An 18,678-nucleotide genomic window follows, 5' to 3' on the forward strand; every position below is an offset into this window, starting at 1 on the left:
AATATTGCTCTAGTGATGGAAGTGTCTGTCTATACTTTATAATTGTGCCCTTGTTTAAAATATTTTATTTTGAGGAATGCAACCTTATTTATTTTACATGTTTGAAGCTGTGTTTCAAATTTCATCTGTTTAACCTGTTTATGCTTTTATTTTCTTCACCTAAACTTACTTTATATTTTCTCTACTCACCCTAACTGCCACAGAAGCTTTTCCTCCCTATCCTTTGAATGTCTCCCACACGTACCATATTGTGGCTGCCCTCAAAGCACCAGGGCTCTAAAGACTGACCTATCCTGCCACAGCTTCACAGCTAAGCGTTATACAGAGGTGTAGATCTTGAAGTTAATTTGGAAACCAAAGAGGGCATTAGTACCAGGTTCCTGCTTCACATTTTTGTGTAGTTTCCTGAATCATAATCTAAGGCTATGAATTGGAAAGGCTTTGTGAAGGAAAAATGCAGAGATAAGAGTCCTTAGATTAATATTAATGCTATGCATTATGCAACATGACCCATACACTCGAATATTCGTATTAGATAGATGATACCATGATATAATAATTTATGGCTGGCTTTCACAGAAACCATTGGATAGATTCACAATTTACTAGAGGAAAAATGTCGATCAGGAAACCCTTATACTAATGCCATATCCTAATGCCAATTTCTGAGTATTTTGCCAAAGACTTAAAGTAAGCTTTAAGAAAACAGATTGAGTAAAAGTAGACTCAACATGTGGGCCTACTCCACTCTGCAGATGAGAAGAAAAATGAATCATCCATCATCAAATTAGTTGTACATTTAGTGGGGGGAGGATAAGGAAGCTCTTTTCCGACTACTTCTATTTTCTTAGTATAGGGAACAAAGTCATAATCTGAAATTCAAGGAGTGAGGAAGTGTTGATGATTAGAAGAGAAAAGAGGGGAAAATACAGATGAGTAGTTTCAGAGAACAGGTATGTAAATCGACTGGGGAAATGTACTAGGTTTTTCAGGAGGAGGAAGACTCACTTGAAGTCTGTGGTCACTGATCAAAAGTAAAACCTTTGAAGATGGTGGTGAGTTTTCCACCCTCCATGTGCAGAGGCAGGGAATCTAATGTAAACAGAAAGTCAGACTGGGCAGGAAACAACTGTGAAGAGATGGATGGAGCAAGGGAGTTTATGTAATGTAGTGGTTCTAAGGATATAACATGGAATCTAAGCTTGTTGAGGGGAAAGGGAATATGAGTGGATTATGGGTAGTAAAAATTCAGTAGATCAGATTGGCAATGGACTCAAAGAACTGTTGGAATGGGGCTACCCTAGGGAATGAGGTGGATTAGCAAGATAACTGGCTTAAAATTTTAAATCACTGAATGAAAAATTGAAAAAGAAGGTAAAAGAACAGCAAACACTAGATGATAAAAGTTTGTCTGAGAATATTGCAGCAAAAAAGGTGTGAGAGCAGACATAAGGGACATTTTCTTCTTTTGCTACACATCTGGTAACCTAGCTTAAAGTACATATTTGAACAGTATTCTCTTGATTATATGCTAAACAAAGTGAGTTTGTTTCATGCATATAAATGCATGAACATCTCTAGTTAGATTCTAATTGATTTGTACATAGTAAACCTATCACATAAAGTGAGACCGAGGCATGCAAAGTGTCTGTTTAAAATACTCTCATTTTCAAAGGGTACTAGCCAAGAAATTATTTTAGCTATATGACCCCATATATCATAATTTCTTGGCAAGATTGCTCTATATTTTATTTTGCATTTTCTCCCAGGGAAAGAGAATTCTGAGAATGCCAGTGGTATGAGCTTCCTGGAAAGGTGTTTACGAAGTCAAAATTTTAGAAAAACAAAGACTCTGATAAATTTTGTAAAAATGATTTTAAGACAGTATGTACTAATTCAACTCCTAATAGTTAATGTCTCTGCTTAATACACCTTTATCACAATATTGGGCTTTATTATTTTATTTTTCACTAATTTTATGATAAAATAGTATCCCATAGATACTTTTATTGGCACGTGTCTGGTTATTAGTATGATTAAAATCTTTCTCTAATTTTAGCCTCTTATATTTAGTTTTTTAGGTATCAATTCATATATTCTGCCCATTTTTCTACTGAACATTCAGTCAATCTCTTGTTTTTAGATACAATATTAAGTCTTTAAATTTTTGGCAAATACTTGTCCAATTGTTTTTAATCTGATTATTTAAGGTTTTTGACATATACATTTTAATTTATATATGTTCATTCAAATATAAGAGTTGTGCACTCTATGCATTATTATTCCCACTCTGCACATGAGAAAATAGCGATTCAGACAGGTTGAATAATCTGCCTTAGGTCCCACAATGCAAAGTTTTGCTGTAGGAGTGTCTGGCCCCAGAACTCATTCATTTTCCTGTGTTACACTGTGGCTGGACACATAAAGTCTGATGATGAGAGGATTTTTAATAGGAAACATGTAATAAGGAGCTAAAGTAAAAGCAGAGTGAAGAACAATATTTGGGAAGTATAAGTACAATTACAGCAAGGACTGAAGAAAATGGATCTATAGAACAAAGGACAGTGATGAGTTGACAATTACTCCAAGATTTCCTGCTTGGCTGGCTGCTGATATAGTGGCATTACCCAGTGTGACAAAGAAACCAGGCACAGAGCTCTGTCACTGCAAGATGATAAGCTGAATTGTCTTCTCCACATTTCATTTCGGTTAGTGACAGTACATACAGTTTGAAATGCCTTATACAGAAAACTCTCACCAAGTTGGGTGGAGAGGCCAAGTTCACAGTTACACAAGCAGATTTGGACAGGTTTTCTGTACACAGATGGAACCAAATGACAAGCCCAATGCTTGGTGTATGGCAGGAAGAGCAGAGCACCTATTAATTTCCAGAGAAGGTGCCACAGAAGCAGTTTAAGAAGGAAGGGAGGGCTCAGAAAAGAGGTAGGGGGGTTTCTGCTGGAACACAATATATAGGTCTCTGAAACCCCTTGTGTTTTATAACATTTATGGAAGACTAGCAGGGTGTACAGGAAGATAGGTTTGGGACAGACCACTTAAAACTTTCATAGGTTCATGAAAATAAGAAACTTTGAAAGTCCGTTATCTGTGCACTAACAAAAACCAGTAACAATCTTTAAAAAAATACTAACACAGCTTGAAAGATGTGTTAAGTACCTTGTACATGAAATACAACTGGAGTAAACACAGGAAATTTACCCCTAAAAAACAGGTAGAGTAAGGCTAATGAAGGGATTTTCACAAAATGTTGAGGTTGCTGAGTTATAGAGAGAATAGAAAATGTACACCCATCAGGGAGAACATGTAATACTATTTCCAAGACAGAACATGTGGCCAGACTGAGCTAAAGGCAAGAGCCTGGGGTAAATGGCCATCATGCCCTGTTTGATACTCCTGTGCGCTCCTGCTGTGTTCAGCTGTGCGAGAACTTGGAAGAACAAAATATCAACACACTAGGGAAAAAACTGTGCATGAACCAATGCAACTTCTGTGTCATACTGACATTGTTCTCTCACTCACAAATTGTAATGGAGGCAATTTGCCCACAGAATACGGGCAAACTATACTTCAGAATTCAAGACCATGGAAGGTCTACTTTATAACCCAAATTAGTCCTCCCACCCTTGACACTCTTATTTGCTGCATAATTTTCGTACTTGGCATTCCTCACAATTTGTATCTTCTGCCCGGTATCCATTAAGCTCTATGAGAGTAGGGGCTTTAATTATTTTGTTCACCACTATATCCACTTCGTCTAGTATAAAGCTCACCACTATATCCACTTTGTCTAGTATAAAGCCTAGCATATAAGGTGTCAATGCGTTTTTGTGAATTGAATGAAAACAAACAGGATAATCATTTATTGACTCAAAGATAAATGCTTACTATGTCAGACCCTATGTAAGTTGCTACATACACAATGTGAACAAGACCCAGACAGGCGTTTTGAGAAGGTACCTTGCAAGATCTAGCAGGAGAGAGAGATAAACAGGCAGTTATAATACTGTGTTTTCGGTAAATGCTTAAATAAGGTAGGTACAAGATGTTATGAATTCACACTTTAGTACAGATTGGCTTCTGGGGAAAGTAGCTTTCAGAAGACATGGAGTTAATCTGAAATCTGACCGGTGATCAGGAGTAGAGAAGTGTAAGGAGCAGGGAGGGCAGAAGTTTCCAGATACCCAATAGCATGTGCCAAACTGGAAACTGAGTGAGCACCTGAAGCACTACCCTGAGAAGTAGGTGGGTGGTGTCAGCTGATAGAATTACATGGAAGCTGAGGGGATGCTAATTCCCATTAAAGATAAACCACGATTTCTTATTCACTTCCTGAGTTGCTGTTGGACAGTTTCCACCATAATAATTCAGGGGTCCATGCTTCCTTTGTCTTATATGTCTACCTTTTTCTAAGTTCTCATTTAGCAGACAGAGGAAAAAAGACACAATGGGAAAGACATACTCGTGTTTTAACTACTCACATTCCACTGGTTAGACTTTGGCCGAATGGGTACCACTACTTATATGAGATGTTGGGACATGTAGTCTAGCTCTGCAAACAGTTGATAACTATGTGGGTGTTCATGAACATAGAGCACCCTTTGCCATCCATGAGGATGCCATCCATCAAAAATGACAAGGTTGGAGAGTCAAAATAGGACATGTTAAGGGACATTTCATTCCATGTTTGCAAATCACCCTAAACAAAATGTAATCCTAGAGAAAAATTTTGAGTTGAAATATGGCAATATCATATTTGGACTTTGAGTAGACATCTTAGTACGCAGCTGTTAAGGTGGATTGGTTAGAGGTGAGGCAGTTTAAAGCTGAACAATTCAGATTCTAATATAGACAATGGCAAATGTGGGTAATGGCAGTGAGCTTGATTCCAGGACTGATAAAGAGGCTTCATAATAGGAATTTACCATGTGTGAGGGACCATGAGGAAGAGAGGGGAGCCACTAGTTTCAAGCTTGAGCCAACTGAATGGGTAAAGATGACAGTATTTGTTGAGACAAGGAGCAAAGATAGGTTGAAAAGTGGAGATATAGAAGATGAACTCAAGACTGAAACTCTGATGGCTAAAGTACATTGCATCCCCCAACTTCTGGTCCCCGTGTTGTTCTTATTACAGAGCCCAATTGATGCATATTCATTACTTATCCAAATGGAGTGATTCATTCACTTAGATCTGATTGACCATAAAATTTAAGTGGAGTAGGAAAATAAAATTAAGTGTATTGGAGAGTATCTAGGGAAGTTAACACACATGGTTCAGGAATTTGGTTAAAGCCTACTACTTCCATTTTATAGTTGTATCATAGCCAATATTCTAATAATATGGTTCATAACCTTAGAAAGTAAGCTTAGACACATATTCTATCTGTCTGTAGGCCTGTGTGGCATTCTTTCTCATAATACGTTTCCAGTGTATTCTCTCTATATAAATATACTTACAGATATAGAAAGATAGATGATATAGATATAAATATATAGATAGATGATATCTCTCTCTCCCTATATGTATGAATATATAACACCTATATAAGTAGAAACATCTAGATGATATAGATCTCTCTCTATATATATACATATGAATATGTATACAGATATACATATACATATATACACACATACATATAATATATACACATACATATATATATATATATATTAAACACTGGAAACACTTATTTCCTGATATTATATTTCTGAATATTTACAAATCTGTCAGAAAGTTTTTTCCTGATACTGAGTTTAACTAATGAATCAAAAAGACTGTATTAAATACAAAGATTAATTACAGATAAAAATATGTCTCAAAAGGTTTGAATCACCCAACTGAAATCATCCTGAGGACTGAGCAGTTATCTTGTAAATTCATGTAGATAAATAGCCAGTTTGGATAATACTGACTTGTTGTTACTTATCTCACTTTATTTGGTAAAAAGCTAGTCCAAAATAGCTAGTTAATTCAAATTATTTTTCCTGGAATTATCCTGGTTGATAGTATATCATAATTCCTAGATAAAGAATATTTCTCAAGAATTAAGATAAAGATAATTCCCAGAGAATTGGTCCATTTTCTGTTTAATTTTAACTGTTGACAATACATTTATATGAGGACTTATGGAGTCATTAATAGAGGTAAGAGGAAAAAGAAACCTTCAGAAATCTTGGTTTATGTACTCAGTTGCATGGCTTTACACTTGGCAACCTGGTTCCCATGTCTTGTATTGGTTTACTGGTCTGCTCCCCAGTTCCCATAGCCCTTTGTGAAGTTAATGAGGTAGTATGTATAAAGCTCTTTGAACTGAAATGGGAAAGGGATTATCTAGCTACAAGCAGATATGATAGAGAAAACAGCCATGATGAATGAGAGTTTGCTGGAAGGATCCTGGCTGGATTCATCTTGATACTTTAGCTGCTATCAAACTCATTATTTCTATGAAGGAAAGAATATAGGAGAAACAATCTGTTCCATACTTTGTAAGTCAACCCCTCTCCTCCAGGTTTGTTTTGTTTTGTTTTGTTTTGAGATAGTCTGGAAAGATGATTAAAAAGAAGGATTGGATTTTTTTTTTTTTTTTTTTTAAGAGAGCTCTGCCATTTCCAGTGCATGTGGGAACAGTTCTTCAGTCCCAGTGCAGCTGCTATTGCCTTGTGTCTCCTGCAAAAATGGGGAAGTCCGAGCTGCAAAACTAAAGGATAGTGTTTTGTTTGGTGACAATGTGATTGGGTTTGTACCAGTCATACCCAATCCTATGTCTGACTTTTGTGAGTAAAAGGCAGGAAAACTTCATATCACTCTCCCCTGCCCCACTGTTCATATTAATAATTAATTATAGCTTCATTTGATGAATGCTTATCTATATAAGCCTGATTTTTATAAGGTTGATCACATTGTCAGTTGCAAGACTGGGCAACATGTGTGTGACTTTCCCAGGAAAAGAATGCTATAACTGTTTTTCAATGCTGTGTTTTAGCCACATGGAAAGAAATCTCAAGCTGTAGAAAAACTCCTAGGTAAAGGGGGAGGAGCAGCAGTGGGAGAGTTTACAACCATTTCAAATGGGCTTATATTTGACCGTGATCCTCAGGAGGTTTGTGTCGGGAATTTAAACTGAGCATGCTCTGTAGAAGCCACACATTCAGTAATGGGAACATTTTTACCATAATTTTTAGCCTCTCCTGAGTACCCTCTTTGGTGTGGTAACATTGTAGAAACGAATCAGAATACCTTGGAATTTCTAATAAATTTTAAACAAATATTTATTTACCAGTATATGTGGAGCCCTGCATAGGCTGGGGAGATAGATTTTGTCCTTTTCTTCACAGAAATTATACTCCATTTGGTGGGCAAAATGTTAAACTAACATTAAGTGTTAAATAAAAACGCTAATTGCCGTTATCTGAAGACCAACTGAGTGTCAATAGGTAGCAAATAATTATCTCCTGTCCCATTCGGATGGTGAATAATGGTGGCTTGGAGCTACTGTGTTGAGGAGGATTAGGATAGTAATCCCAAATTCAGGATAAAAAAAGTGTCTTGATTAGTTTCTGATGTCTGTCCATGGTGAGGGAGAGAGACACAGAGGTCCATCTATGTATCGTGATTACAAGTTATAAATTTTAAAGTTTCTGGAACTTCAGACAAAAAAATTCATTTTATTAATTCAAATACGGGTAGTAAACTATGTAACAGGTGCTTGTGAGTAAAATATACATCATGATTGCCTTCGTGGCTTCATGGCTTTGTCATCATGTGTGTGTGTGTGTGTGTGTGTGTGTGTGTGTGTGTTTTCAAGTTGACTTGAATTTGAATTTTGGTTAAAAAGTGCTCTCAAATCCAATTCAAATTATTTAGAACACACGCACAAGTTAGATGACAAGTTCCCGTGAAAGCCACCATAGTCTATTTAGGTGTAGATATTTGGGGATGTTCTGGTAAATAAGGGAGAGAACATTTTGCTAAAGAATGACTTAATTAAAAGAGAAAAGGAAAAAAATGGTAATAATATGCAGGGACCAATAACTTGGAGGAGAGGATTCAAGTAAATAAATCTTGACAGATAGGATTGGAATATGACTTCATTTCAGACATTAGAAGTTCTTGAATTCTAGGCCAGCTGGGCATTTATTACTTTATCTTGTGGGCTGTGAAAAAATATGGAAATTATTTGAGCAGAGGAGCGATGTGGGCAAAGCCAGACTCTTTATCTTATCGAGTCCTACAAAGAGAGAGAAAGTATCTGAAATGTTGTGGGTAATAATTTATATTATTGACTCCCTACTATGGGACTTTTTATTTCAAAGCTTTTACTGCATACAATCATTAAGTTTTAATAAACTAAATATCACCTGGGTATACATATATTTCTGTAATGATGAACTATATTAAAATTCAGACTTGTTATAGTGAAACAGCATTAGTGCTATGGACTTTTCAATAACTTATAATTTGGGAATATCTATCAAATGTACAGTTTTGATTAAAACAGATTTTTAAATGTTCTTTGAAATGCTAGACTTCTGTAGGGATGCTTCTGGAAATCTCGTAAGGCTGATCTGGCGGTTTTTGGATCCTGACTGCAAGTGTCATCTAGAATCCCTAGTATGAAAAGTTTTCATTTATCAAAACAGCTTCAGTATTCTCACACCTTAGTAACTTGCAACCTGTGTTACAATGTATACGAGCTTGTAATTTACACGCCTGCTTTGGACACTTCATGTATATTCGTGCTTCTTATGAAATTTTCATTTGAAAAAAAAATGATTTTGCTACCAAAAACATGTGAAAATCACTGGAGTTAAACAGGATTCTAGGTTGAGTTACCAGTCCTTTCTCTGTCACGCTTGCACGTTTCATACATGTCTACTTTCATTCAACAAATGTTATTTGCAAGGCTACTGTGCCAATTATTCGCCTAGTGCTTCTCAGTTTCATTTCCACCCTTCCTTGTTCTCCTTTGTATCCCAGCAGGCTAAAAGCCTACAAACTACTCTTCTAGACTCCCTTGTCAGCCGCTTCTAGTTAGGTTCTGCCAATGGGAGACATTAGTAGAGTTTGGAAGACAAAAGAAAAAAGGAAGCTTGCCCTCTCCATTCCCAGCCACAGGAGCTACCTCCCACAGTGGCGCACAGCAGGGGAAACCAGCGCCTGCTCACACAATGGCTTCTTACAGCAGAAGCAGCAGCACCTCCAGTGGGATGAGCACAAGTGTATGCTCCCGGGTGTCTTGCTGCGGGTAAGATGCGGTTCCCACAGGGTCAGAGCAGTGGTGAGCACAGGCTCCTGGCTTCAGCCTGGGGGTAAAGGCTTCTCCCTGGTCTTTGGGTAATCCTCTTCTCTGTAGTCTTTCACCACCCCCCAACTTTCTTCTTTTAGCTCTTACGGCTCTTCTAACTCCCTTTAATGAGTTTCTGACATTAAATTCCTCTCTCCTGGAAATACCTTCTTTTTCCTGATTGGACATTGACTGACCAATTATATGTTCGAGTGGGACTTAACTGGGGCCATTGGCGAGTCAAACAGGCTGAAAGCCAGACTTCATAGGATGAGAGGAAGCATTGATCTTCACACGTAATATTTTATTTTGTTATTTTTTTAGGGTCTTATTTTTAAGTAATATCTACACTCAACATGGGGCTCAAACTTCTAACACCCAGGCAGGTGCCTCCCCCTCCACCCCCATTCTCCGTCTCCCCATAAAAGTTTAAATATTGTTTTCAAGTCATTGTCCTCAGAGTATAAACTTTTTGTGGGCAATAAACCCTTACTAGTCCTTTCATTTGTAGAAACTGTCACACTGGCAGAGACTGAAAAGTACCCAAAGACAACTTTCTATTAACATAGAATGTATTATTTGTCCCAGGGGTACAGGTCTGTGACTCATCAGTCTTACACACTTCATAGCACTCACCATAGCACATACCCTCCCCAATGTCCATAACCCAACAACCCTGTCTCCTCCTGGACACCTCCAGTAATCCTCACTTTGTTTCCTGAGATTAAGAGTCTCTTAGAGTTTGCAAAGACAGCTTTCTAATTGGATCCATGGGTGTGGTAAAAGACGCTGGGCTCAATGTCCTCACGGAGTTTATATTTTCATAGGAAGAGGCAACGGATTTACCTTTTACTTCTCTTTCTTCTACTCTTCCTTCTTCCTTGTGCTTGTGATCTATTTAGTCTCATGCTGTATTCTTATGGGCCAAAATACTGAGAAAAATGATATTTCTAACTTACTGTAAAGAAGAGCACAGAACTTGTGGAACAAAACCCCTTTTTTCTAGATTTGCGCAAAATGTCAAGATATAAAACTTCCCTTTTTTTAAGATTTTGTTCATTTATTTAAGAGAGAGACCATAAGAGAGACAAAGTATGAGAAGTGGGGGAGAGGAAGAGGGAGAGGAAGAGCTGCTGAGCAGGCTGCCTGCTGAGCGGGGAGCTGGATACGGGACCCCATCCCAGGACTCTGGTATCATGACCCCAGCCAAAGGCAGCCACTTAACTGACTGAGCCACCCAGGTGCCCTAAAACTTCCCTTTTATGATGTGAACTCAAACTCTTCTTATATATTGGTTTGACGGAATGTTTTGAATTATCTCTAATCCCAGGAGGAGCAGGGATGGTTGAACGCATATTATTCTTATTTTGGCTGGGTGGTGAAATTTACATTGTGATGTTGACTGTGAAATAAAGATTTGGCTATTTTAACTACTATGTTGGACAATCTATTAAAGGAAAAATTCTTCCTTTTTTTGGCTAGGTGGACAGATCCATGAAAGATTTCAAAAGTTATTCCACATTGTGTTCTAGCTGTTGTAGAAATAATTGATATTTATTGAGGATAAGGATGTTATACAGTATAACAGGTATTCCATGTTAGGTATAATTGTGGTGATGTACCAAAAAAAAAAAAAAGATGATGCAAATTCATCAACAGGGTATTTTTTCCAACTACGGGGCAAGAATGTGAGCCAGAAAATATTATCATTTGTTCTTCTTGTCATAAACATTCTTATGCCTCTGCTCATTTTTATCACACATTTAGTTATTGCTTGTAGTTATTCTGTGGTCTTTTATCACATATTGGTTATTGGATACTGGCTATTTTACTGTGCTTTGCTTGGCTTAGGTTTAGAAGCCAATAATATATTGATAGGAAGTTGCCTTCAAAAATGATTGTTTTTTACCCTGAGTTTACCTCTAGTGAAATTTCTTAGGAATCCTTACTCTTATTCAGCCAGTTTAGAAACAGACAGTTCAACACTACTGCCTAGGTGGTTGTTTTTTCCCTCCTCACCCACCTTTTAAAAAAATTGTTAGAAATCCTCATTCATAAAACACCATCATAATTCCCCTTACTCTTGCTGAATGCTTATAGCCACTGCTTCACCACATTACACCTCCCTGGGAGAAGCAGAAAACACATAGATTGTTTGTTTTCACAATCTCTAATTGAAGGGTTGAGAGGGAGGGATTTGGAGGGGGAGGGACTTAAAACAGATTAAACTGCTGGGGATTTCTCCTGTTAGATCACAACTGTTTGTGTTATATACCCAGCTGAAATCTGAGCCGGTTGCCTTGTTTTCTCCATCCTGGATGATGGAGGGAAAAAAAAAAAAGTGGCTCTAAATGGTACTATACTTTATAAACGTTTGCCTTTTATTTAAAAGTTCTAGTGATATTTTAAATAAAGTTCCTACATGAAATTCCATTTCCTCAGCAAAAAAGTCAAAGAGAGGTTTGGTTTCTTATGCTTTGGACTTTTTTTTCTCTTAATAATTCTGAAGTGCAGTTACAGGTCACATAAAAATGTACCCATTGGTTGGCATCTCTAAAACAAAATAAACATGCAGGAGAAACTGCCTCAAAGAGAGTTTTCTTACATGCTGTCTAGGAAACTTGTGCTGAGGAGTATATTCACAGCTTAATAAGTTCAATTTCTACTATATTTTCAGATCAATAAATAAGTAGAAATAGTATTTTTTAGGGAGAGTGGGTCACGTGCCTGCCATCCCCAACACACACACTTCCCGCCTCCTCAACAATTGTGTCACTATTACTATAAATAAAGCATAACCAGATTGGGATATTTTTTTAAAGGCAGCTTCCTAATGACCTGAGGGTTACCAGCCTTCTGCTTCCTTTTTGATGTTTCCAGTGCGGAGCCACACATCCCTGAGCGTATGCTATGGCCTCACACGCAATCCAGGAAGACCCGACAAGCAGTCAGGGAGGTTGTGGAGGGTTGTCAGGTGGATTGTGCTGTGTTAAGTGAACTGTGCAGGGAAAGAAGAAAAGAAAAGGGGAAAAAAAAAAAAGTTATATGCCAGTTCCTCAACCTTTGGTAGGCTGACAACCTCGCAAGCCAACAAAGCTGAAGGTGGCCAAAAAAACTATGCACTCCAGGAGGCCTGTCTGGGTGCCACACCTCACGGGGATTTGAACCCAGCCTTGGTGAACAAACTGCTGGAGGAATATCTGTGTGGTTTAGAGACCACTTCCCTCTCCCCATTCATGGCAAGAACGATAATGCTCCTACTAATAATGATGAAGCACCTTAGCTCCTTGTTTCCGGGTGTTGCACCTCTGTGCATTGAGCTGGAACAGCTTCCTCTGAGCACTAGCCTGAAAACAAAGAGGGAAACAACCAGAATCAAGAGACTGGCGCTGTGTGCCCTGTGCACAGCTCAGACCTAAGCCTCTCTGCACTGTGCTCAGGCTGCTGGATCTGAAGAAGGAAGGATAGTCATCAACAAGGGTGGGGAACATGGAACTTTAATGAACCACTTTCTGGCCCACTTTTATCTCCAAATACCTATACAGATATAAATATAAATAATGGCATGATGTCATCGCACGAGGGTGATAACATTAATTTGTGCAGTTATCCGAAAGGAAAAAAAAATCACTCATACAATAATTTTAGTGTGAATAAATTGTATGGAAAAGGACTATATACAATTGTGTTCTTACCTGACATGGGAAAAATGACTTGACTTTCAATATATTATGACTTCTGTGTTTTCTCTTTTATGTATAGTAAAACAATAAACACAGTTGGGTTCTAGAACTCTGAACTTGCTCAAGTTCATTTCTAACCTGCTGCTCTTCCCAAAATAACCCATCATTAGCCTTTAAATATAATACCTTCCTCCCAACTCTAAATAGAAGTTAAAAATAACATTTCGCTCCCGAAAGCTTTAAATTCCATCTTGTTTCTCATCAGCCTTCTGGAGTGACTGTACAAGGTTACACAGACCTGACTGATTTATGAATATAATTTTTGTTTTAATTGAAACAGCAACATTTAGGTTCCACCTTAACAGTGCACCTTAAAAGATTATCTCGGTTATTTCACAGGCACCGAGCCGGCACTAATAGTCCAAGGCAGATATTGAAAAGCAGCACAGGGCCAGGCAGATCTATTAGAAATTCCCATCCACGCGCCTCATACATATTGATTTCTGACACCAAGCAGCAGTGAAAGCCCCCGTGGGAATAATATATTTAGCAGGGTTCGCTGCGAGGAGGTCACAGAGTGCATACAGATTAGCTTCAGAGGACCAAGGCACTAGTGTTGGAGCCAAATGCTAGATTTTATATCATTTTAATCTGAACTTTTATAATCCTTTTAGTTCTTCTTTCTCTGGATGGCAGAGAGAAGGCTCCTTCACATGTATCATGCATCTTTTTCTTTATTCCTCCTATAAATGTGCAAATGCTGTTGTAATGGGGAGGAATGTTCCTTTAGCATAAGCAGCAGAGCCCCAACCAGATTTGCTTTTATAAACGGTGGTCAATTCAGATGAAGACATCTTTATTTAAAGATTTCTTTCCGTGGGGGAGGGAAGATCACAAATCTGTGTCTCCAGTTTTAAGATATAAGCATAAAACCTGGTCTTATTAAAAGAACCATCCCTCCCCTCCCCCATCTCTGACACTAGGGCTTAATTGAGCAGAAGTTGCATTTATACTGTTACGTCTAGGAAAACAAAAATCTAAACATTTTTTTAATTACCTTTCTGATGGGTAGGGAATGCCTGCTCATTATGCAAAGAGCTGTTGTGACTGTATCCGATAAAGGTGTCAGAGTAGAGTCAAACGGGCATTTTGGAGACTGGAGAGATGCCAGCAGTGGGAAAGGAAAGGTTAGAGGGGACACACTTTGACAGAAGGGTGAAATACATCAGACAACAAAGGGAAATAGGAGGTTTCACTCAACAGACACAAAGGCGTATTGTCTTCCCCTAGACTGCATTTAAAGTGTAGGTGTTCTATAAAAAGTTCCCATGATTACTAATAATCAGGAAAAAAAATAACTACATCTGTGAAGTGCCTTTTGAATCCGACTTATTTTTTCTGGCATCCCACACAAGTATAAAAGACTGAAAAAAAAAAAAAAAAGAAAAGAAAAAGAAAAACTATGGGGATGAGCAGTCAAGACCTATCCTTGAAAAGATAACAATAATTACCAGGAAAATGTGAATTTGAGTTTTGTTTTTATTAATAAAGAATGGTTTTACCAATAAGGAGTAATTAAAGTGTCCAATTAAGACCTGGAATTTTGCCTATCAGATTCTCTAACTAAAATATGTCAAACATTCAGATTCATTTTGCAGGACTGTCTCTAATGACATATGTTAATTTTTATTTTATTTTCTGATTTGTCCAAGCCGAGCACAAGCCATAAAAGAGAGACATTAAGTTTGGAAAGGGAGAGAAAAAAGAGAAATAAAATTCCAAACACAGTTTTAAAAACTTGGGAAGTTGTATGAAGATCTGCCTTGGGCAAGAGCCCCCTGTCAAAAATATTTCGCTATCTTGCTGTCTTAATACCAGACTTAGCTGAAAACATTTTACTTCCCACTTTGGCTTCTTTGTGGAATTACAAGTCTACTGAAAGTACAAACAATGTTTCCTCTTAGTTATTAGAGAAAGTATAAGCTTAAGAAGTACCTGGGTGCTAAAAAATCGAGAACCTCTTACTCAAATCACTGTGGTTTGAAGAGATTGTCCTAAAACACTCAGATGAAATGAAACAGGTGTAGAAATTCCAAAGGGAACTGGATCAGCTAGCTAGTTGAAAAAACTAAAGGAATGGCACTCTGTAGAAACTGCAAGTTCCTTCCTTCAGAAAACAAGAGAGAGAGAGAGAGAGAGAATGTATTCACTTCACGAAGTTGGTTTAATTTTAAACTCCTATAACACAAAACAGCACGTTTGGTATAATTAAGTTATTTTTGCAGGTGCTGATGACAGGGTACATGATCACCAACTTAAAAAGTCCCAGGTAGATTTTGACCAAAGACTAAATCATGTCTTTGGTCAGGTCAAGTATCCCTCTTTCTTGGTGGGAGTGGCTACTCCCTTATTCTGGAACTCTGCAGTCTCAACCAACTTCTAGAATAAATGACAGTCCGTTTGGGTATGCTTTTGGGCTGAGGGGAGAGGTCCCCTGGTTAGAAAAAGAGAAGCGGGCAATCTTGAACCTAGGAGCCTGAAAGAAGCCTGGAATAAAACAAGGACACACCCAGGACTGGGTGCAAATCCACCAAGAAAGCCAGAGACCTGTGTGGGAGTGAGCGCCTTTATCAGAGCACTGGGTAAAGTCCAACCCCACACACAAATGCAGGAGACCTGGCCCATGGTATCACGCACCACTCCCAGTTGTCATCAGTTTTCTAAAGTTCCTTTTATGTGGGTCTGAGTTCATAAATACAAGGTGACTTGAAGGAATGATATTAGATAGAAATTATACACCGGGCACAGAGACCAAAACATGATTGGCAAACAAAAACAAAAACAAAACAAAACAAAACAAAACCGAAACAAAAATAACCAGTCATTCGTCTGGCAGCTCTGTCTTTAAGGTGTCCCTCCATTCTGCCTTCCACTCTGTTCTGGACTGCCCCTGCATCTGCGTGAGGTAGGCAGTAGGAGACTGATGAAGCTGTTCATTTTTGCCTGGAGGGGGAGGAGTACATTTTCCCTCAGAAACAAGCTAACATTAGTCCAGGGCCAGGAAAGTACAAGTATCGATGGTTGATCTCCTGAATTTGACTGGAGTTCCACTGCCCAGGTGTCACTTAACAATTTACATTCCATTTTTCACCCTGAGTCCACACTATATCTCTCTCTGTCATATAATCCCATCTGGCACCCAGCCCTGCTAGCTCTCTGTCCTGATGAAAGTTTAAAAATTGAACATTTCTTCCGCTTGCAGCTCTGAGCTTGTTTTAGTAGATGAATTGCTTATGGGAGAGGTTACCTGTTAAATTCCCAGGAATGACCAAAACAAAAGAATCACCTAAAAAAACAAAAACGAGAAACACTTATGCATCCTCTCTCCACCAGTTTCCTAAAGCTTCCTCCTATTTTAAAGTAATCACTATGTTGCATTTACTTTTATTACAAACGTTGGTGAAACTCTGCCAGCAGGGGAGGGGCTGATGCCACTAGCAGGGTTTGTGAGCTCCTTCCGTTTCCTACCAGCATTTAACCCCTGGTCAGACCAGAGGCTTCATTCTGCTGGCCATCATTTGTAGCATCTGCTGGGTGACTCAGAAACTCTCCTTGGGCTTAGCAGTAGCAGAATGCAGGTGTTTGGAAAGCACGTTCCCATGGGGAGAAAATTCAGAAGTTTTATTCACTTAATATTCTATGTAATCTTGGAAATCCTCAAGGAACAGGCACCCTAATTTTTAATTATGTATATGAAAATTCCACCTAAGTCAAAAGAGGCTGGGTGGTAGAATTTTTTGGATGATTTTTTGAAAATGTAATCCCAGATCCTTACATAGTTAAGAGTATTAAAATGAAATATAAATTAAGTGATGTGGTTATTCCTAAAATTAAGTTGGGCTTCCAGCTTGCCTGGCTGGGTTAAATATTTTCTTTATCTCTGTGAAGAGCTTAAAAATAATGGGCAATGTGTGTAAGGAAATAAAATGTGAAGGTATTATAAACCGAGAGCATAAACTATGTGTGTGTGGTCTACAATTCCAAATTCTGACAATGTCCACAGTGTAAGAGTAAGATGCAGAGAGAATATACAGATGCCTTTGTGAGCAGGAAACAGGGAAAAAGTCCCTTTTAGTTGGGGGCAAAAATATGCATTTACTTTCAGTAGAAGTAGACACACTTAAATCCCTGCTGAGCGCTGGGGAGGGGTTGGATGAGCTGTCTAGAAAGCATTTTCTCTCTCTTTATAATGTTAGAAATCCTCGGACTGCATTGTGCATTGCAATGCAAGGATTCTGCAGTGTAAGAGCACATCAGGGCATTGAGAAAGGCTTAATGTGTTCTCATTAGAGGAGGATGGGGGAAGGGGGAGGGAGAGGCGCCTTGGGGGATGGAGCTGAGCTCGACCACTCTGGGAAGCATTACAATTTTGTGCCTTCTCACTTCAACTCCCTCAATCCCCTAGCTTTACATAGCTCTTTCACAGACAGTTCAGTAAAATGCCTCCCAAGCCTCGTGTAAAGAGAGCAGTGTTGTATATCGTTGCTTACAGTTTAACAGTTTGTTTGCTTGAGACTTTTAAAAAAATTTTTTTTTCCCTTTCTGCGCTGCCTCCGTAAGACTTCTTTTTTACACTCACTTCTAATCAGATGAAAACTAGAAAAGAAAAGATGGCAATCTGATCAATGAAAGAAAATCTAGATGCTTTTAGAGTTATTAAGCTCCACAGAGCAGCCAGCATGGGAAGTGCAGGAGGAGCAAAGTAGGCTTTAGAATTGAGAGTCTTCATAGCTGGTTTGATAACTGTAATCTTCCAGACTAATTTATTTCATTTTTCCCCTCCAGTTTGCTTCTTTTCTAGAAGAAATGAAATATGGCTTTCTCACCTTTTCTTTCTCTCTTTCTTTCTTTCTTTCAGAACATTTTATATGTGATTTGGGGATTTTAAGTTGGAAACAAAATGACCAAGTGGGAAGACTGCCTCCTAGTAGCACTTCTTCTTGTGATGAGCAAGATTGTACATCCCAGAGTCAAGGAATAAATTGAAGGTAAGGTCCCTCAGGCATAAAATGTTGAAAAAAGCTGGGGACCCCTTGTGTTCATTCACTACTGTGCCTCCTAGATGGACCATTGGAATTTTGTGTAACAGAGACACAGCAAGCCTACTTAGTCTTATGTCATGAGTTTCCCCAAATAGACTAAAACCACAGGAAAGTGTACAGCCTACTCTAAGCCATTTCCTATTTCAATTTTGAAATCTTAACTGACTCTAAAAATTTCCTTCTTATAACTATAGAACTACAGATAATATGTATTCTGAGAGAAAACCTCCAGACTAGCTAGACCTTAATGATTATAATGAAATTGAGATCTTTGCTACTTGACTTTGATGAGGTTTGCTTTGATGAAATTCCTAATTACAATCTCATAAGAATAACAGTTATTATTATTGCTAATACTGAAAAATAAATAGTTCCCATCATTTCTTTATCATAAAAAGATTTGAAAAACTATCAATCAATGTATATATCATTTTCAATACCCTGGGATTTTCTTCTTGCAATCCATCTAAGATTTTAGTTTGGGGAGAAAATAACTAAGAAATGTTTAGTGTGGTTTGGTTTGGTTTGGTTTTGGGGGATGGGATAGGGGTGGCAATTGATTCCAAACTCAGAGAGAGAATGATGAAA

Source organism: Lontra canadensis, unplaced genomic scaffold (assembly GCF_010015895.1).
Source record: "Lontra canadensis isolate GAN:19392208 unplaced genomic scaffold, GSC_riverotter_1.0 scaffold1, whole genome shotgun sequence".
NCBI lineage: Eukaryota > Metazoa > Chordata > Mammalia > Carnivora > Mustelidae > Lontra > Lontra canadensis.